Here is a 20757-nt window from a genome sequence, read left to right as displayed (position 1 = left end):
GGGAGTTTGGAAATTGTTTAACTTGGGGTGGTAGGTCATTTAAAAATGCCATGCCCCTTTGCACTTCCAAGTTCCAGACAGACTCAAAGATCCCTAAACAGGGCCAAGGAGGCTGTTCTTAATGTAGATTCAGACAATTTGTCATGCTTGGATAAGGAGCTGAGCGTTTGGATGCTTGACTGAACCGAAGCTCCAAGCCCTTTGAAGTTTTCTCATCACTAAATTATTTTAGTGTCTATGTTAATTGCCCACACAATGCATGCAAGTGATAGTATACCAAGTCAGCCTGGCTGTTCTGCATACAGCTATCGGGGCACATGTACTGGAGCCTTCTTATTACCATTCTCATCAGTCCAGAAATGAAACAAGTGCAGTAATTTATTTTTAAACATGTCTGTTATGGGTGTAAGTCAAATCAGATAGCTCCCAACAAGAGAGACAGTGGACTCAGACAACATCATGATAGAAATCCACAGGCACCATTTCTTCTTGTTAATTACTAGCTTCAAAAGAAACTCAGTGACATTATTACAAGCATAGAGGGGAGGCACAATACCTTCAGACAAGCGCTCTCCGCAGGAACCAATTTGCAAAATTTATACAAACTGGAGACAAAAACTAACACCTCTAAAACAAAAGTCTACTAAAACAAAGACAGTAACACTCTTCCTTCCATCCAAAGAAAATAAATGTATTAAAAATGAATCATGCCAAAAGTTGTTCAAACTAAGAAACTGACTAAGTCCAGCTGCTAATTATAAGCTAACCTAATGTGCAACATTTCTAGAATTATAGTTATAGAATCATGTAACCTTAAATGCCCCACTTTAAATGAGAAGCCAGCTTCGGGGTCTGCAAATTATTTTACAATCAAAATGGGGTTCCTTGGGTTGCTAAAGATTGAGAACTGCTGAACTAGACCATCCCTGACAGGTGTTTGTCCAACCTGTTCTTAAAACCTCCAATGATGGAGATTCCACAACCTCTCTAGGGAATTTGTTCCAGTGCTTACCCAACCTGACAGTTAGGAAGCTTTTCCCAATGTCCAATCTAAACTTCCCTTGCTGCAATTTAAGCCCATTGCTTCTTGTCCTATCCCCAGAGGTTAATTAACCACCCTACTCCTTGTAACAACCTTTTATGTATTTTTAAACAGTTATGTTCTCTCCTCAGGCTTCACTTCTCCAGACTAAACAAATTCATCCCGCCCCTCCGCCAAATCTTTCCTCATAGATCATGTTTTCTACAACTTTCATCATTTTTCTTGCTCTCCTCTGGACTTTCCCCAGTGTGTCAACATCTTGCCTGAACTGTGGCACCCAGAACTGGAGACAGTACTCCAGCTGAGGCCTAGTCAGTATGGAGTAGAGTGGAAGAATTACTTCTCGTGTCTTGCTTAAAACACTCCAGCTAATTCATTCCAGAATCATTGCTCTTTTTGCAACAGCGTTACACTGTGGATATATTTAGCTTGTGATCCACTATGACCCCCAGATCCCTTTCTGCAGTACTCCTTCCTAGGCAGTCATTTCCCATTTCGCATGCGTGCAACTGATTGTTCCTTCCTAAGTGGAGTATTTTGCATTTGCCCTTATTGAATTTCATACTATTTACTTCAGACCATTTCTCCAGTTTGTCCAGATCATTTTGAATTTTAATCCTATCCTCCAAAGCACTTGCAAGCCCTCCCAGCTTCGTTTTGTCCACAAACTTTAAGTGTACTCTCTATGCCATTATCTAAATCATTGATGAAGATATTAAACTGGACACCAGGACCAGTCTCTGTGGGACCCTACTCGATATGCCCTTCCAGCTTGACTGTGAATCATGGATAATTACTCTCTGGGAATGGTTTTCCAACCAGTTATGCACCCACCTTATATAATAGCTCCATCTAGGCTATATTTCCCCAATTTGTTTTAGAGAAGGTTATGCAAGACAGTATCAAAAACCTTACTCAAGTCAAGATATACCTCATCTACCACTTCCCCCCATCCAGAATGCTTGTTACCTTGTCAAAGAATGTACACATCACTTAAATATTCAGAATCCTACATACATTACACATCCTGATCAATGATGGTAAAACTATATACTAAGCAATATGCATTTGTAACCCACTGGGTGGTTTGTCCTATGTGTCTGCATCCGTGTCCGATCCACAGAGGATATGGGTCTGTTACAGCTTTTGGCACAAGACCCCATCTGTGTGACTCAAGCTGTAAAGGCTTCTGCTTCCAACCCTGGAAGTCTCTAGTTCAGTGCCTCGTGTCAGCCGTATAAATTGAGATTTGAACTGCTGTGGGCCTCAGCTGCTTAGGGGGAACATTTTCTGTCGAACAGTCTTACGTAAACTACTGACCACTACATTATATGCCTTTGTCCGTAGCTGACCACAGGGGAGGTGAGCACAACAGCATGTGACCCTTCAGCTCAAGTGGTAGAGACGCTTCCTTTTAGCTCTGGAAGCCCCTGGTTCAATCCCCAGTGTTGGCAGCTCTTACACCACTTTCATCCAACACAAATACACAGCCATATCCCATCAGGCATGGAGCACCTGCTTGTCAGCCACACATCTCACTGGATCAAGTCTTCAGGTCCTTCTACAGTCAATAGGAGTTTGTCTGAGTAATGAAAGGAGTGAAAAATGTAAGAAAGAAGTCATGATTTGGCCTATTTTCTTCAAGAGGCGCTGCAGATATTTGGCACTTCTCAGGTTTTAGCCCGCTATGAATAAAGATCTTAAAACTGCTTACACAAGATGATTCAAAAGACTAACGGAGGGAGGAGCCCAAGACCCACTGATTTTCACTGAAGGTCAATGGGACTTGGATGCCTAAATCCTTAAGACATACTTGAAATCTCCTCCAAAATCCACAGCAGGAGTATAAAGCTATCCTACCTGCCTGTCCTAGGAGACCAGAGCTCCATGACGGTGGGGACTACTGCTGAGAATTTACAAAATCTTCCCACGCTCCTGTGTTACTTAGCATACAGTATCTGATCCAACAACCCCTGAAGTCAATGGAAAGTCTCTGGGTGCCTTCAGTTCTCATTGCATCTGATCCACTAAGACTGAATTTCTGTAGCCTGTTGAAAGGAAGTCTGGTCAAGCAATAGTAAATATACCAGGAACATATCAGAGATTCCATTGTTCTATAGGCAGCCCTCTGTTTCATTGCTGCAAACAATTTTTATTGATGCTTCTCCTTGGGTTTGGCTTTATTGGTAATTCCTACAGTAATCACAGGACTACCTCAGACTCTGCTTTCTCTCCTGGTTCTTCCTAGGGTTCCATGCAGGATCTCCCTGTCTCTGCCCCTCCAATTGCCTCCGTTGAAAGGGAAATGCTCATCTCTCTCATACCCTTGTGCTGGGTAACAAGCCACACATGCCAGCACAATTAACTTAGCAGCTTTAAGCAGAGTTCTTCCTTGTGCTAACAGCAGGTGGGTCAGAGATGCCCTGCCTTCCTAAGACGTCCTCAGCCTTGATCTGAAGGATCACCCACAAGAAATGGTTCATTTACTGTGTCCAGCTGATCTTAGACCTCTGGTTGATAGTTTCAGCAGAGAGGTCAAGGTGGCAGTGGTTTTATGATGCAACTCCGAGTAAGTGGTCCAAGACCACCATCTTATTTCAAATAGAGTAAGCCACCAAACAGTCATCAGGCAGCAGTAATCCTATTTGGTTACCACTGGTGTAATTGGACCAGATCGAACCAATACCCTAAAGTCACCAAAGCTCATTCAGAATTCCCATCTCCCCCAGTTGTCTAGTCCTCCCCTCCATTCTGTTTTGATATGCGCTACTTGGCAAATGCCAAATGCAGCGGAGTGGTGCTCTCACAATTTAATCCTAAAAGGCTTCCAAGAGACCTACATATTAGCCTCCGATAATAGGAGGGTACACAATATGCATCCCACAAACACAGACAAAATAAGGTTCTGGTTACTCTAATGTCAGACAGATCTTACCATGATTGGCCATCCTCAGTTCTACATTGTAATTTATGAAGCTACCTTCTCCCACATCCATCATCATAATATGCAAGTACCTACCAGAGTTACTGATTGAATTTCAGGGGGATAGCCCCATATTTAGATATATCCTAAAGGAACATTATTTCATTCCTTGGTGAAGGTTTTACTTATAGCTTTTGTCTTGTATTGGCTTTGGGTGTTAACACTACAATGCTGCTTAATTCTTCTGCCAACTATAATATGCTTCCTCTTGGCAGCAAACAAAGCGGGTGCTAATTTGACATGTTTACACTTGTTTCAGCGCCCGTACAGTATTTATATCACCCAAAGTCTAAGTCACAGTGTGGTTCCAGTTTCTCTCTCGTCCTTCGTGATGCATACACCTTTCACGAGCAACACACTAACAAATCAAAACCATAGATATGCTGGAAGGCATACTTGGGCACGTTGGGTAGAAGACACTTGTGTTCAGTTTCCTCAAAGGTTTGCACCACAGATTAGCACCTTCCATTCAACTCTGAAAAGGAATCAAAGTATTTTTAACCTACTCCTAGCTCTCCACAATTCAGCTCATTGGCTGGGATGTGAGTTTTGGTTTGCGCAGTGGTTGCTGACTCCTAGATACATTTGTTTGATTTCCCTCCCTCCACACCACACACAAAATGTGTGTGGGTGTGTAAGCAGTTCCACTGGTTGTCTCGGCACCCCCTGCTGTCAGAATGTGGCATTGCAGAGATATTTGTCTGTAGAGCCCTTGTCGACCATTTTTTGCCCCACGGTGGCCTGTCTCTGTCTATATCTTCCATGGCTCAGCCCTCTGTCCAGGTCACCTTTTAAGTTCAGTCTCTTCCGGAGGTACCAGAAGTCCAGACAGACAGACAGATAGACAGACAGTCTTTCTGACCTCCAAATTTCTCTGCTCTACACTCCTGCTCCCAAGCCCTGCAGACCTTTTCTATGCTCCGCTGGCTGAACATTGCCTCCCAAGGCTTCTCCCCAGCAGGTGTCCAGTACCTCCTCTCAACAAGGACTCTGGCTATTTCTCCCAGGGACCTCCCTGCTTCTTGCTGGCCCTCCCACAGGAGCCTAGCCTACTTCATGTGGCCCCTTTTCAGCCTGCTTTCAAGCAGTCCTTCCCAGAGAGGGCTATTCCCTTGCTCCTTTCTCCTGGGTCACCTTGCTCTGACGGAGGCCGAGATGCTCATAAAGTATTTAGGCTCCAAACTTCAGTTGATTTCACTGGACGTTAGGAGCCTAAATACTTTTGAGGATCTGGGCCCAAGTTTTCTTCCCTCTCCATGTAGTCCATCCTAGCCCTTCCACAGCTGAGATCAATAGCTGCGATTAAGTCACCAGAGCCAGATCAGCTGGGGGATAATTTCTACCTCACAGGAAAGGCTGAGTTCACTCTCTTGAAAGGGCCAGCCAACCTATGACAGGGTGCAGTGCAACATATTGCCTGTATGGATGACTCTAGGGCAGCAGTTCTCAAACTGGGGTCCGCGAGGGTACTCCAGTGGGTCTGCAAGCCATGTGCGGATCCAGGAGATCTGTGAGTCATGTCCAGGGCCACTGGCCCCTGCTGATCAACCTCTCCCCCTCCCTCCCAGTGCCTCCTGCACGCCATGGACCAGCTGTTCAGTGGCATGCCGGAGGCACTGGGAGGGCGGGGGAGAAGTGGGAATGGGGCACACTCATAGGAGCAGGCAGAAAGAGGTGGGGAAGTGGTGGGGTGGGGGCAGGGCCTGTGGCTGAGCAGGGGTTGAGCACTCCCAGGGAAAATTAGAAGCTGGCTTGAGGGTCCACAAAAATTTTTACATCAAAATGGGGGTCCTCAAGTTGCTAACGTTTGAGAACCGCTGCTCTACAGTACAGTGATTATTCATTGTGCAGGATAGAGAGTAGGTACAAACTCACCTTCTTTTATGAGACAATGGCAAAGGCTATATTCCTTTGTTAGTTACATTTGCATTAGGGTAGCACCTGGAAACCCATGCCCAAGCCCAGGGCCATCCCTAGGGGGGTGCGGGGCCTGGGGAGGAAGTGACAAATTCATCACTTCCGGGACTGACCCATCACTTCCAGGACCAACCACGCTGGCCAATCGCGCCAGCATCTGCGGCCTCCCAAAGTGCCAGGCCCAGAGTGGCCACCCTGATTCACCATATACTAGGGACAGCTCTGCCCAAGCCCCACTGTGCTCGGCATCATACACGCACCTAGTAAGAAACAGTCCCTGCCCCAAAGGGCTTACAGCCTAAGGGGCAGGTTGTGGGCCCATTGCTCACGTTAATTGAGGAATTAGACCCAACGAAGCCAGAGCGAGTCTCATCACATGAAGAACCACAACCAAGGTGAAGGCAGGCATTCATAACCTGGTCCTGAACAACAGCCAGAAGAGGAAACTGGTGAAGTGACTGCCCAGCATCACAGCCCAGCCCAGCAGCAGAGCTACGAGTAAGTCCCAGTCCAGGGCCCTACTCACTGGTCCCTTCTGCCTCTCTGGTTTGTACCAATAAGCCTGTACTGCCAACTGCAATCACAAGCGCCTCTGTACGCTCGGCAAAAGGTCTGATCTGGTCAATAAATCTAGTGGTGGATATGCCCCAGTCATATGAGAGTGAGAGATTCTGATGATTTTCAAATCATTCTTAATTCCTTGTATTATAGTAGCACCTAAAGGTGCCAAACAAAACTCAGGGCTTCCTTGTGTTAAGTGCTGTCCAGACACTCTGTAAGAGACAGCGCCGGCCACAGAGAGCTTAGAGGCTGAAATGACAGAACTGACACAGGGTGGGAGGGGAAGGGAGCACAGAGAGGTGACGTGACTTCCCTAAGGTCACACAGCAAGTCAGTGGAAGAGCCAGAGCCAGAAAGAGAACTCAGGTCTACACCACACTGCTTCGCAGCAGGAGGAAATCTTCACAGGCCTGTTCATTTTGTCTGCTTCATTATGCCACAACAGTCCCACGCCATGTGCGGTGCCATGCAGAGAGAAGTGGCTTAGACCAACTCGACTCCTCTGCAGCGTAGCCCAGAATATACATCCGATCGGCTTCCTCAGCAGTGACTGCTGGGCTGTGGCGTGGTTAGGAGAACGGTTGACACTCTCGGGGCTATTACAGCAGCGATCTTCAGCCACACTGACACTGCAGCAGTGAGGACCAGCATGGTAGAGGGCATCCCATCGGTTAACCATGCTTGATGTCAGTCTAAAAGAGAGTGGTTGTAATCCCAGGCATTGTGTGAAAAGCACGTGTGTGTGTGTGTGTGCGTAGGCACAGGCATAACAAGAGGGACCACATGAGGGTGAGCATGCCATGTTGCTTTAGGATCAAGCCTCTGCATCTAGCCAGTAGACCACATTGCTTCTTCTGCAGTGGTCCAGCCCATCTTCTCAATTGCAAGGATGCGCTGATACCATATCAGCTGCATCACCCCCAAATGATCAGCTTCCCCACATTGTCTGTTTACCACCCGATACAAGAACACTCTGGAGCCTCCCCTTTCCTGTTCTCTTCCAACTGCCTTTCATCTCTGTCTTCATCTGTACATCAGTGCATATCAGTTCAGTCTGTCAGCTTTCTTTCCTTCCCCTTTAGGGAGGACAGAGGCTCAAGAGCAGCCTCATTACACACCTGCGGTCCCACTGGGCAATGTTCTTTTAACACAGTTAAAATATTGCGTCTGAAAAGAAGTGGCGGGGCGGGAAATGACTAGCTTGGAGCACTCCTGCCAAACTGAGCAGGATGCAAAGATGCTGCATTTATGTGGCCTGGGAGATTTCATACGGAGATGTTCTTTCCTTCCTTCACACTCTACCATCCCAGGGAAAAAAAACAGCTATCAGAGGATGCTCTTGTACTTTTTGCAGTGTCTTGACAGCTGGTTGATATCTTGATTTTGAACTCAAAGACTGTACTGAGCAGGACCTGAAGGTTTATATCATCATGAGCACATTTATTTTGAAGAAACATGTGCAAATATACTGCAACCCTTGGACTAACACAGATTGTCCATGAGCACTGCATTCATGTGTCTTGCTCTTACCCACCCGTCTAACACCGTTCCTTTGCTTCTCTCTTCTGTTAGGACTTCTTTTGCTGTGCTCAGATCATCCTCTTCCCTCCTGTGCCCACACTGGCACTGAAAGGGTCAAGGGGAGCGGGAGACCTCAATTAGGGTACCTGGTGGCCACTACAGAGTGTATGTCAGGCCCAGTGACGGATGAGTCCCAGCTGAGGGAGGAACTGGGTGGTGCTAGAAAGAGGAAGCCCAGCATTGATGGGGTTGCAAGGAGAGTCTTGCAGTCCCTTTTTGGTTTTAGAGCTGTCTGCAGGGACAGGGAAGGAAATCAGCACAGCAAAGAGGAAGCCCATGGAAAAGTAGGTCTTGGGATCCTCCCCTGAGTTCAGAACTCTGACTTGGAAAAAGTCACTGGGGTGGAGGCTTTGGTGCTGAGCCTGGATCTGACCTTCCAAGAAAGAAGTCCAGGGAGGCATTCAGTTCAGCAATGGAGCACAGGGGAAACTTACAAGAGATGAAAGTTTCTGCCTGAGGAGGGCAGAAGTAGTTTACATTTACATTTTCAGCTGGGATTTGGCTGACATTGAGTGCTTTTGAAAGTATCACCCAAGGTCACAGCAGGTTCAGTACCACCCAAGGTCACAGGTGGTAGACCAGGACCAGAGTCTTAGTCAAGGGCCCAATCCATTAGACCACACTCCTTCATTTGAGGGGGAGACTCAAGAGATTGGACTGAATCAAATCTCTCAGATGAGCATCTAAATGTTCAAGGGACAGAGCTGCAGTGGGTGTAAGTCAGCACTGCTCTGCTGAAGTCACTGGGGCTATGCTGATTTACACCATTGATGATTTGGCCTCAGCTGTTTAGCCACAACTTTTCTAAGCTGTTCAGCCCTCACATCTGCAAACCCGGGGAGGAAGTTGCACGAGAACAGGATCTCTCCGGAGGTAGCTGGCACTTCTGCATCTGGTCATGGAGAGAATGGAGGTGAACAACGGCACCTAAGATACTTCAATTCACCAAAAATACTTCATTCAACCTTTGATTAGGGTTGTCAACTTCCTAATTGCACAAAACCGAACACCCCTGCCCTGCTCCCTGCCCCACCCCTTCCCTGAGGCCACGCCCTTTCTCCAAGGCCCCACCCCCATTCGCTCCATCCCCCCTCCCTCCATCACTCACTCTCCCCCACCCTCACTTACTTTCACTGGGCTGGGGCAGGGGTGCAGGAGGGGGGTGAGGGCTCCTGCTGGGGGTGCGGGCTCTGGCGTGGGGCCGGGGCTGAGATGTTTGGGGTGCAGGAGGGGGCTCTGGGTTAGGGGTGCAGGCTCCAGGTGGGGCCAGAAATGAGGGGTTCAGGGAGCAGGAGAGGGCTCTGAGCTGGGGCAGCACGTTGGTGTGGGGGTGAGGGCTCCAACTGGGGATGTGGACTCTGGGGTGGGGCAGGGAATGCGGGGCTTGGGGTGTGGGATCCAGGAGGGAGTTTGGGTGTGGGAGGGGACTCTGGGCTGGGGAAAGGGGTTGGGGTGCAGGAGAGGGTGCGGGGTCTCGGCGATGCTTATCACGGCTCACAGGAAGTGGCCGACAGGTCCCTGCGGCCCCTAGGTGCATGGGCGGCCAGTGAGGCTCCCCACGCTGCCCTCGCATCTACAGGTGCCACCCCCACAGCTCCCACTGGTCGTGGTTCTGCTTTCTGCAGACATTTAAATTGAATTACCAGTGTCACTGCTGTGGTAAGACTCCTCCTGCTGGGCATTGACCAGGCTACTGTGGCTGGGTCCCACATTAGGGCCCCTGTGCTTTCAAGCTACGTTTCAGCCTGAGTCTCTCTTTGGCACACTTCTAGGCCCCCAGGACTAGGGCACACATGAACTCTCTCTCTCACACACTTCTTTAATCACACGCTTTCCCAGAGAGCCAGACTTGTGGGCACTCAATTAGAGCGTTTGCTTCTCCAGAGACATGTGAAACTTGGAGCACATAAGCAGAGTCTGCAAAAGGTTCCAGAACCAAACCCTTTTTGCTTTAGATGGCAGAAGAAATGCACAGATCTCGGCAAAATAGTGAAACAAATACTCTTTCCTGCCTCAGTTTCCTCACCACTCAAGCAGCATATGCTATTAGAATCATATCAGGGTTGGAAGGGACCTCAGGAGGTCATCTAGTCCAACCCACTGCTCAAAGCAGGACCAATCCCCAACTAAATCACCCCAGCCAGGGCTTTGTAAAGCCCGACCTTAAACACCTCAAAGGAAGAAGATTCCACCACCTCCCTAGGTAACACATTCCAGTGTTTCACCACCCTCCTAGTGAAAAAGTTTTTCCTAAATCCAACCTGAACCTCCCTCACATTACTCCTTGTTCTATCATCTGGCACCACTGAGAACAGACTAGATCCATCCTCTTTGGAACCCCCTTTCAGGTAGTTGAAAGCAGCTATCAAATCCCCCCTCATTCTTCTCTTCCACAGACTAAACAATCCCAGTTCCCTCAGCCTCTCCTCATAAGTCATGTGTTGCAGTCCCCTAATCATTTTTCTTGCCCTCCGCTGAATGCTTTCCAATTTTTCCACATCCTTCTTGTCGTGTGGGGCCGAAACTGGACACAGTACTCCAGATGAGGCCTCACCGATGTCAAATAGAGGGGAACGATCACGTCCCTCGATCTGCTGGCAATGCCCCTACTTATACAGCCCAAAATGCCATTGGCCTTCTTGGCAACAAGGGCACACTGTTGACTCATATCCAGCTTCTCGTCCACTGTCACCCCTAAGTCTTTTCTGCAGAACTGCTGCCTACCCATTCGATCCATAGTCTGTCACGGTGCATGGGATTCTTCCATCCTAAGTGCAGGACTCTGCACTTGTCCTTGTTGAACCTCATCAGATTTCTTTTGGCCCAATCCTCTAATTGGTCTAGGTCCCTCTGTATCCTATCTCTACCCTCCAGCATATCTACCACTCCTCCCAGTTGAGTGTCACCTACAAACTTGCTGAGGGTGCAGTCCATGCCATCCTCCAGATCATTTATGAAGATCTTGAACAAATCTGGCCCCAGGACAGACCCTTGGGGCACTCCGCTTGATACCGGCTGCCAACTAGACATGGAGCCATTGATCACTGTCCGTTGAGCCTGACGATCTAGCCAGCTTTCTATGCACCTTATAGTCCATTCATCCAGCCCATACTTCTTTAACTTGCTGGCAAGAATACTGTGGGAGATCATAACGGAAGCTTTGCTAAAGTCAAGGAATAACACGTCCACTGCTTTCCCCTCATCCACAGAGCCAGTTATCTCGTCATAGAAGGCAATTAGATTAGTCAGGCATGACTTGCCCTTGGTGAATCCATGCTGACTGTTCCTGATCACTTTCCTCTCCTCTAAGTGCTTCAGAATTGATTCCTTGAGGACCTGCTCCATGATTTTTCCAGGGACTGAGGTGAAGCTGACTGGTCTGGAGTTCCCCGGACCCTCCTTCTTCCCTTTTTTTAAAAATGTGCACTACATTAGCCTTTTTCCAGTCGTCCGGGACCTCCCCCGATCACCATGAGTTTTCAAAGATAATGGTCAATGGCTCTGCAATCACATCCACCAACTCCTTTAGCACTCTTGGACGCAGCACATCCGGCCCCATGGACTTGTGCTTTTCCAGCTTTTCTAAATAGTCCCGAACCACTTCTGTCTCCACAGAGGGCTGGTCACCTCCTCCCCATGCTGTGCTGCCCAGTGCAGTAGTCTGGGAGCTGACCTTGTTCGTGAAGACAGAGGCAAAAAAAGCATTCAGTACATTAGCTTTTTCCACATCCTCTGTCACTTGGTTGCCTCCCTCATTCATTAAGGAACTTTCCTTGACTTTCTTCTTGTTGCTAACATAGCTGAACAAACCCTTCTTGTTACTCTTAACTTCTCTTGCTAGCTGCAACTCCAAGTGTTATTTGCCCTTCCTGATTTCATTCCTGCATGCCTGAGCAATATTTTTATACTCCTCCCTGGTCAGTTGTCCAATCTTCTACTTCTTGTAAGCTTCTTTTTTGTGTTTAAGATCAGGGTCCTCTAGGTGGTCCAGGATACTTCCTCTCTCCTGCTCACGGCTTCTCCTCCAGAACATAGACTCTCTTCTCACGCTTTCTAGTAGCTGTGATTAGACCATTTCTTTTGTTGCCCTCAGTCCACTTTCTCATGTGACTCCCAGTCTCATCAGGTGATCAGAGATCCCTCCAACTGATGATACATTGCTCAGTTACCACTCCCTGGGGCTCAGCCTTGAAGAGCTGATTTACCTTGGGAAGTAGTCATTTCCTCATCCAAAGGTGCTCCACTTAAGTGGGTGACTGAAGTTTTAGGACCCTCCTGTGATAACTGTGCCAGGTGCAATAATCATCTCATGGGTCTTAGCTCAACAGGGAGGCAAAAAAAAAGAAAGCAAACAAGCCCTATATTAAAAATGGAGTCTGCCATCTGACAGATATATACAGAGTACCCCGTATCAAACAAAACCATTCATAAGCTGCACAGAGATCCCCCCCAACTCAAAATTGTTACAACCAGCATAAAGGCTTGTGGAAAGTGAATTGAGTTTGCATGTACAAATATCCCCCCTGGAAGTGTTGGTGTGTTCACTCAACCAGGAAACAGAAAAAATAATGTTATGCCATGGTGCACAATATTAACCGGTGATCCAGTGTGCAAGGCACTGAACTAGAACTCCGCTCCGTCAAGTTCTCTTCCTGGAAGCTTGATATGCGCCCTGGGGCAAGTTGTGTCCCCTCTCTGTGCTCCTTCCTACCCTTTATCTGTCTTGTCTATTTAGATTTCAAGTCAGGGCAGGGATAGTCTTACTGTTTGTGTGTACAGCACCGAGCATAATGGGGCCAACCTCAGCTGTGGCCTTGTCAGCATTTCTTCTGTGCTGAAATACAGAAGAAATAAAGGTAGTGTGAATTTGGGTTTAAAAAACCCAGCCTCTGGCCATCATAGCCCATTAATGTGAAGGGTTAGCTCAGAATGAAGTCACAGTCCAAGATACACAGATGCGAAGTGGTCTCATTGCACCAACTGATCTCTGCCCAATGTTTGGCAACGAATTGTGAAGTCTCTCCCTTCACATAATTGAGTACAAGAAAGGCATCTTTATCCGGTCCTTTGGAAAGTGAAGATAGTCCTCTGCCCTCTCCAGTTTCATTTTAATCATTTACACTCATGGCTGCCGAATTCAAAAGGCCGCATTAGCCTCAACTGAGTAACTTTTATCATCACTTAGCCTCATCTGGTCATTCAGCAGATGAAAATTTCCTTTAGAGCAACAGAGCTTTGCAAGTTTTTGTAATGCACAAAGCAACTCCAAATAAGGAAGTTGGAACAGGTCTTCAAAAATCCACCAGAATCTGATTCAGGAAAGAGTGATGGTCCATTTACATTTACAACCGCATTTGCTCCAACCCCTCAGACAGAGACAAACACCTACAAGATCTCTATCAAGCATTCTTACAACTACAATACCCACCTGCTGACGTGAAGAAACAGATTGACAGAGCCAGAAGAGTACCAAGAAATTACCTACTCCAGGACAGGCCCAAAGAAAATAACACAACGCCACTAGCCTTCACCTTCAGCCCCCAACTAAAACCTCTCCAGCTCATCATCAAGGATCTACAACCTATCCTGAAGGACAACCCATCACTTTCACAGATCTTGGGAGACAGGCCAGTCCTTGCCTACAGACAGCCCCCCAACCTGAAGCAAATACTCACCAGCAACCACACAACACACAACAGAACCACTAACCCAGGAACCTATCCTTGCAACAAAGCCCGTTGCCAACTGTGTCCACATATCTATTCAGGGGACACCATCATAGGGCCTAATTACATCAGACACACTATCAGAGGCTCGTTCACCTGCACATCTACCTATGTGATATATGCTATCATGTGCCAGCAATGCTCTTCTGCCATGTACATTGGCCAAACCGGACAGTCTCTACGTAAAAGAATAAATGGACGCAAATCAGACATCAAGAATTAGAACATTCAAAAAGCAGTCGGAGAACACTTCAATCTCTCTGGTCACTCGATTACAGACCTAAAAGGGGCAATTCTTCAACAAAAAACAGACTCCAATGAGAGACTGCTGATTTGGAATTAATTTGCAAACTGGACACCATTAAATTAGGCTTGAATAAAGACTGGTAGTGGATGTGTCATTACACAAAGTAAAACTATTCCACCATGTTTATTCCACCCCCCACTGTTCCTCACACGTTCTTGTCAACTGCTGGAAATGGCCCACCTTGATTATCACTATAAAAGGATCTTTTTTCCTCTCCTGCTGGTAATAGTTCACCTTACCTGATCACTCTCGTTACAGTGTGTATGGTAACACCCATTGTTTCATGTTCTCTGTGTATATAAAATCTCCCCACTGTATTTTCCACTTTTATGCATCCGATGAAGTGAGCTGTAGCTCATGGAAGCTTATGCTCAAATAAATTTGTTAGTCTCTAAGGTGCCACAAGTACTCCTTTTCCATTTACATCATACAAGCCATGGAGACAACAGACCTAAAGGGCTTGCAGAACCTTCCTGGTTATCCTGCACTTGCTCCCATGTAAAGTGCAGATGTGGGACAGCAAGAACAGTTGTTCTATAAACAATCCCCTCAGTGACTTTCATTCCCCCCTCCCCCCATCTCAACACCACCATTATAACTCAGCTGTTCCCTAATGCCCCTCTTTCACATCTTTTCCTGTGGACTATTTCCCATGGCTCTGGTTGGTTATGTAAACAATACTCTAAGAAAAATCCAGAGTATCCTATGCTACTTGGCATATCTTTGGTCAGATCTCTCCTCTCCTATTTTATGTCCTCTGCTGTGCCCTTTTTGCTAATCAGATAACATTAGGGTAATGTAGCTGTCAGGGTTCCTTCCTCACTCTGAACTCTAGGGTACAGATGTGGGGACCCACATGAAAGACCCCCTAAGCTTATTTCTACCAGCTTAGGTTAAAACTTCCCCAAGGCACAAAGTCTTTGCCCTTGGATTAAGTAAACACTGCCACCACCAAGTGATTTAACAAACAACCAGGGAAAGGACCACTTGGAGTTCCTATTCCCCCAAAATATCTCCCCATGCCCTTACACCCCCTTTCCTGGGGAGGCTTGAGAATAAACAAGATGAGCACAGACCAGCCTTGGATTTTTAAGACCCAACAAACCCAATCAGATTCTTAAAAACCAGAACTTTATTAGAAGAACAAAAAAAGACAAGAGAACAACTCTGTAAGCTCAGAATGGAAGATAATCTTACAGGCAGTCAGATTCAAAACATAGAGAATCCCTCTAGGCAAAACCTTAAGTTACAAAAAGACACAAAAACAGGAATACACATTCCCTCCAGCACAGTGAATTTTACAAGCCATTAAACAAAAGAAAATCTAACGCATTTTCTAGCTAGATTACTTACTAACTTTACAGGAGTTAGAGGGCTTGCATCCTTGATCTGTTCCTGGCAAGGGTATCACCCAGACAGACAAAAGCCTCCCCCCCCACCCCGCTCCCAGATTTGAAAGTATCTTGTCCCCTCATTGGTCATTTTGGGTCAGGTGCCAGCCGGGTTATTTGAGCTTCTTAACCCTTTACAGGTAAAAGGACTTTGCCTCTGGCCAGGAAGGATTTTATAGCACTGTATACAGAAAGGTGGTTACCCTTCTTCCCTTTAGATTCATGAGAGTAACACTGCTGCCTGGCAACATTTTTGAAGCCAAATGGTCGATGACTAAAAGCTCAGCCCTGTTCTCTAATGTTTTGGGTAACAGACACATGCAGAAATAGATTTACAGTTGACTATGTGTGATCTTTTGGACAAGATCTTAAAGGAAGTCCCCTCTGCCTGTCCTGAAAAACTAGGATCCAGATTTTCAGGAAAGAGCTTGATGCCCACAAGAGAAGCCAGATTTTCAGAGTTACTCAGCTCCCAGTTCAGTGCTTCCTTACTGTATGAACCACATTTTCAGAAAGGTCCTGCTGCCCAGCACCACCCACTGAGACAAATGGAGATGGTTGGTTTCTGAACTCTTGATTCCATGGCACTTTTCATAGGCCAAAATATCCCCTTCCCACACTGTAACGCAGCGTGCTCCTGTCATCCCTCCATCCACTTCAGTTGTGTGTCTGATGCTTGCTGTAATGTTGTAAAAGATCGTCCTGGAGCAGAACCCCAAAGCTGAACCCCACTGGGGGAGGGATAGCTCAGTGTTTGAGCATTGGCCTGCTAAATCCAGGGTTGTGAGTTCAACCCTTGTGGGGGCCATTTAGGGATCTGGGGCAAAAATTGGGGATTGGCCCTGCTTTGAGCAGGGGGTTGGACTAGATGACCTCCTGAGGTCCCTTCCAACCCTGATATTCTATGAACTTGGGGAAAGTTCTGTCTGGATCTGACCTTGACAGTTTAAGCCCATCTCTTTGTATTGCCCTTCAGCAGAGGGAAGAGGAAATCAGACAAAGAGTTTGTGTGTGAAACGGACATAATTTTATGCCCCAACTACCAAAACTTCAAGACAAAGAGAGGGAATTAAAGCCATTAGAGGTCCCCCTGCTACAGACCTCCCCCCCCACATAGTTCAAATTCTCATGCCTACATTCAGGAAGGTCTTTGCCAACAGAACCATAGAGTTTGGAAGGCACTCTGAGATCTTGTTGGGTGAAAGATGCTATACAAGTGCAAGTTATATTAATCCTTATGTAAGTCACACCAGCATGGTGTGGTGTTTGTCCCCCTCTGGTGGTGGCTAGGACACATAGGTTCAGGTTGATGAGCCTGCTGCAGGCTCAGCTGTCAGAGCTGGCTCTCTTAGCTCGGACAGTAGACTAATGCTTTTAGATCTAGCGATGCCAGGTTTGAGCCCCAACGTTGATGACCCACCGAGGGGTGTAGCATTACAATTATGTAAATTCCAGTAGGTGTCTAGCTGCATCTTTAGGTACCTAAATGCCTTTAAACATCTGGCTGTAAAGGCTTTGTCCGATGCCCACTGAAATCTATAGAAAGACGCCCATTGATTTCAGTGAGCACTGGCTTGGGCGCTAAATTGACAGATAAATTGTTCGCTAATACTTAATCCAGCTCTAGTCCCAAAGTATATATCTAAATATTGAGAAAAGCAAATCGAATAAGGCATTCACATCACTTATTTTATTCCTCAAAGCAATTTTTTTTTCTGGCAGTATGTTGCATTTGGGGAATTATGTAAAGTAAGAGAAGTGGCATGGTAAATCTATGCTTGTATAAAATAAAAAAAATACAGCCAAATTGTGGTTACTGAACTGAAATATAGCTTTCCTATCAATGGTGTAAAGAAAAAGTACATCAATAGGTTTTAAACAATATTATAGTTCTTATACTGTGACTAGCTTTCCTGACATTTACTGCAGTTTTAAATCGACAGACCATAGCTGGAGCATAGTATTGTGGAAACTTTTATTCTAACTGTCACAGTTCAAATGATAGAAACTATAATTTTACTGTTGGATAAAATTTTTGTGGAATAAATAAAAAAATCTTCTAAATTTCAGTTTTATCTGCAATTCCACTTAGAACATCACAAATTCACAACTGGTGGGCACAAGGGTCCAAGTTTTCAGATATTCCTGCAACAGGAAATTACATTGCTGTGTGTTTCGCCCCCCTCTTCCACTGCAGTTGTGGTGTGAGAGAGACGGGGAGAATGGAAAGCTAGATCAAGCGTTCTTTTTGGAGGTGGTGCTGTCTACTGCCCCCTACTGGGGAGTCTGAGAACGTTGGGTGGGATCTGGCTGCATATGTTATGTCACCGTACGATCTAATTGTGATGAGTAGCACAAACAGGCAGAGACCCTGGGTCCTAACCCTGGCTCTGCTCTGTGAGCTTCGGTAAGTCACGTACTCTTTGTTTCCCTCCCACTGTATTTGTCTAGCTCACCTAGTCAGATTGTGAGTTCTTCAGTGCAGGGAGTGCTGCTTACTCTGAATCTGGACAGTGCCTAACACAACAGGGCCCTGATCTCAGTTGGGGGCTCTGGATCCTACCATAATACAGATAATAAATGCTCTTTTAGATGCCATAATAAAGAATTGCTTTAAACTGTATAGGTGAAATCTGCTACTGCTGCAAAATGCCCAAATACTTGGTCTTTATATGTGTCCGTGCTATAGAAGGGATCAATCCAGGCACAGGATGCATGGCTGCAGCAAAGCCATTATTCTGGCCTATGAGCTGCAAATGTGGTCCCTGCCCCTATGTGAGGGCTCCTAGATGAAAGATCCATATAAAGATCCCTTCTGCATCCTCTCCCTAGGCCAGCCCTTCATGCCAGCAAATTCAGAGCCATCTCAGCGTGTGACACAACAGGATTCCAAAGGCCTTGCTCGGGATTGTTAACTCACGATTTTATCATGTCTCACAATACTACGTGTTTTTTTCTTAAAGCGCCATTCATGTGATTAGGTGAGGATCTCAGCTTTCATTTAAAAGAGAAAAAGTAAGTTCCTAGCTCCCATGGTAGTGGAGAAAGCCTTGAAAATGTGACCCCTGCAGTATTCAGTGCCAGAAAGCAAATAAGAAAACTCAAAAATAATTTTTTATCTCAGTCTCATGATCTTTGGTGGGGTGCCTGCCTCATGATAAAACCACACAGTTTGACAACTCTGCAATGTGACATGCTGTCCTCTGTATTGAATATTGACCTGTGTGATGCAGACCCAACTTCCTCTCAGCACAGTGTTTGTAGTTAACACAGCCTGAGAGTGGATTAAAATAATTTCCCAGCACACACTGGAAGTTTGCTCAAGTGGACATTTTTCATTAGAGGTTTTGTCACGGTCGCTTTCTTCAGCCTTTATTTTTTCCTTTTCTGCTATTGGGATTTCTTATCTTATATCCTGAGGCAAACCTGGAAGTGGTGGCTTTGCCACAGTCCATGCAATTCAGAACTTGGAGAACACAAGACACTGCAACCTTCTTCAGACTCAAACCACTGAAATGACCAGATAGAAAAACTTAGTGTTAGCTTTTTCTTGGCCACAATGCCTGGGTCTAGTATTATGATGCTGAGGTGTTCTGTAAGACTCCCGGTAGCTAGCATTACAAAAGGCAGATTGAGGTCTTTGGAACTTATATAATGGTTCATGTGCCAGACCTATTTTGCACCCAGCAAACTAGCTAAAACCATTCGTTCCAGCTCTCTTTGTTTTGAGACGTTTGAGGCCAACATCTTCCAAAGTGAGCAATTATTTTGGGTGCCTGGGTCCAATCTGGGACACTGTAAAGGAGCCAAGTTTTCTGAACACATTAAGCACCCACCCTCTGAAAAATCACGCTGTGTCATAAATATAAAGGGACGGGTAAACACCTTTAAAATCCCTCCTGGCCAAAGGAAAAACCCTTTCACCTGTAAAGGGTTAAGAAGCTAGGATAACCTTGCTCGCACCTGACCAAAATGACCAATGAGGAGACAAGATACTTTCAAAGCTGGAGCGGGGGAAAAACAAAGGTTCTCTCTGTCTGTGTGTTGTTTTTGCCAGGAACAGAAAAGGAACCAAAATTAAGGCACTCCAAATCACTAGTCGCTTTTGAAAATCACTGATCCATGATGAGTTTAGAGATCTTGCTTTGATTTTTTTTTTTGATCAGATTCAACTTCTCTGTTTTTAAAAAAAAATGTTAATAGAATTTGCTAGCCAATATTTCAAGGTTTGCCGAGAAAAAAAGGTTTCAGAGTAACAGCCGTGTTAGTCTGTATTCGCAAATCCATTACAATCTACATACCACACAGACTATGCTGACAGCTTGTGCCACATGCTCTCAAAGAAACTGCGGAATCACCTGATCAACATCCTCTACAGCAAACAGGGAAAGATTAAGAATGAGCTCTCAAAAATGGATACTCTCATAAAAAAACAACCTTCCACACAAACTTCCTCGTGGCTGGATTTTACTAAAACTAGACAAGCCATTTACAACGCACACTTTGCTTCTCTACAAAAGAAAAAGGACACTAAACTTTCTAAACTACTACATGCTACAAGGGGCCACAGCAATGGTTCCCTCAACCCACCTAGCAATATTGTTAACCTATCCAACTATACTCTCAGCCCAGCAGAAGCAGCTGTTCTATCTCGGGGCCTCTCCTTCTGCCCCTCCACCGCCACGAACATGATACAGTTCTGTGGTGACCTAGAATCCTATTTTCGACGTCTCCGACTCAAGGAATATTTCCAAAATACCTCTGAACAACATACTAATCCACAGAGGTCTCCCTACCAACACTACAGAAAGAAGGATTCTAGGTGGACTCCTCCTGAAGGTCGAAACAGCAGACTGGACTTCTACATAGAGTGCTTCCGCCGACGTGCACGGGCTGAAATTGTGGAAAAGCAGCATCACTTGCCCCATAACCTCAGCCATGCGGAACGCAATGCCATCCACAGCCTCAGAAACAACTCTGACATCATAATCAAAAAGGCTGACAAAGGAGGTGCTGTTGTCATCATGAATAGGTCGGAATATGAACAAGAGGCTGCTCGGCAGCTCTCCAACACGAGTTTCTACAAGCCATTACCCTATGATCCCACTGAGAGTTACCAAAAGCAACTACAGCATTTGCTCAAGAAACTTCCTGAAAAAGCACAAGATCAAATCCGCACAGACACACCCCTGGAACCCCGACCTGGGATATTCTATCTACTACCCAAGATCCATAAACCTGGAACTCCT

This window comes from Eretmochelys imbricata, chromosome 4, assembly GCF_965152235.1.
Source record: "Eretmochelys imbricata isolate rEreImb1 chromosome 4, rEreImb1.hap1, whole genome shotgun sequence".
In the NCBI taxonomy this organism is placed as follows: domain Eukaryota; kingdom Metazoa; phylum Chordata; order Testudines; family Cheloniidae; genus Eretmochelys; species Eretmochelys imbricata.
Note: the sequence above shows the minus strand (reverse complement) of the source record.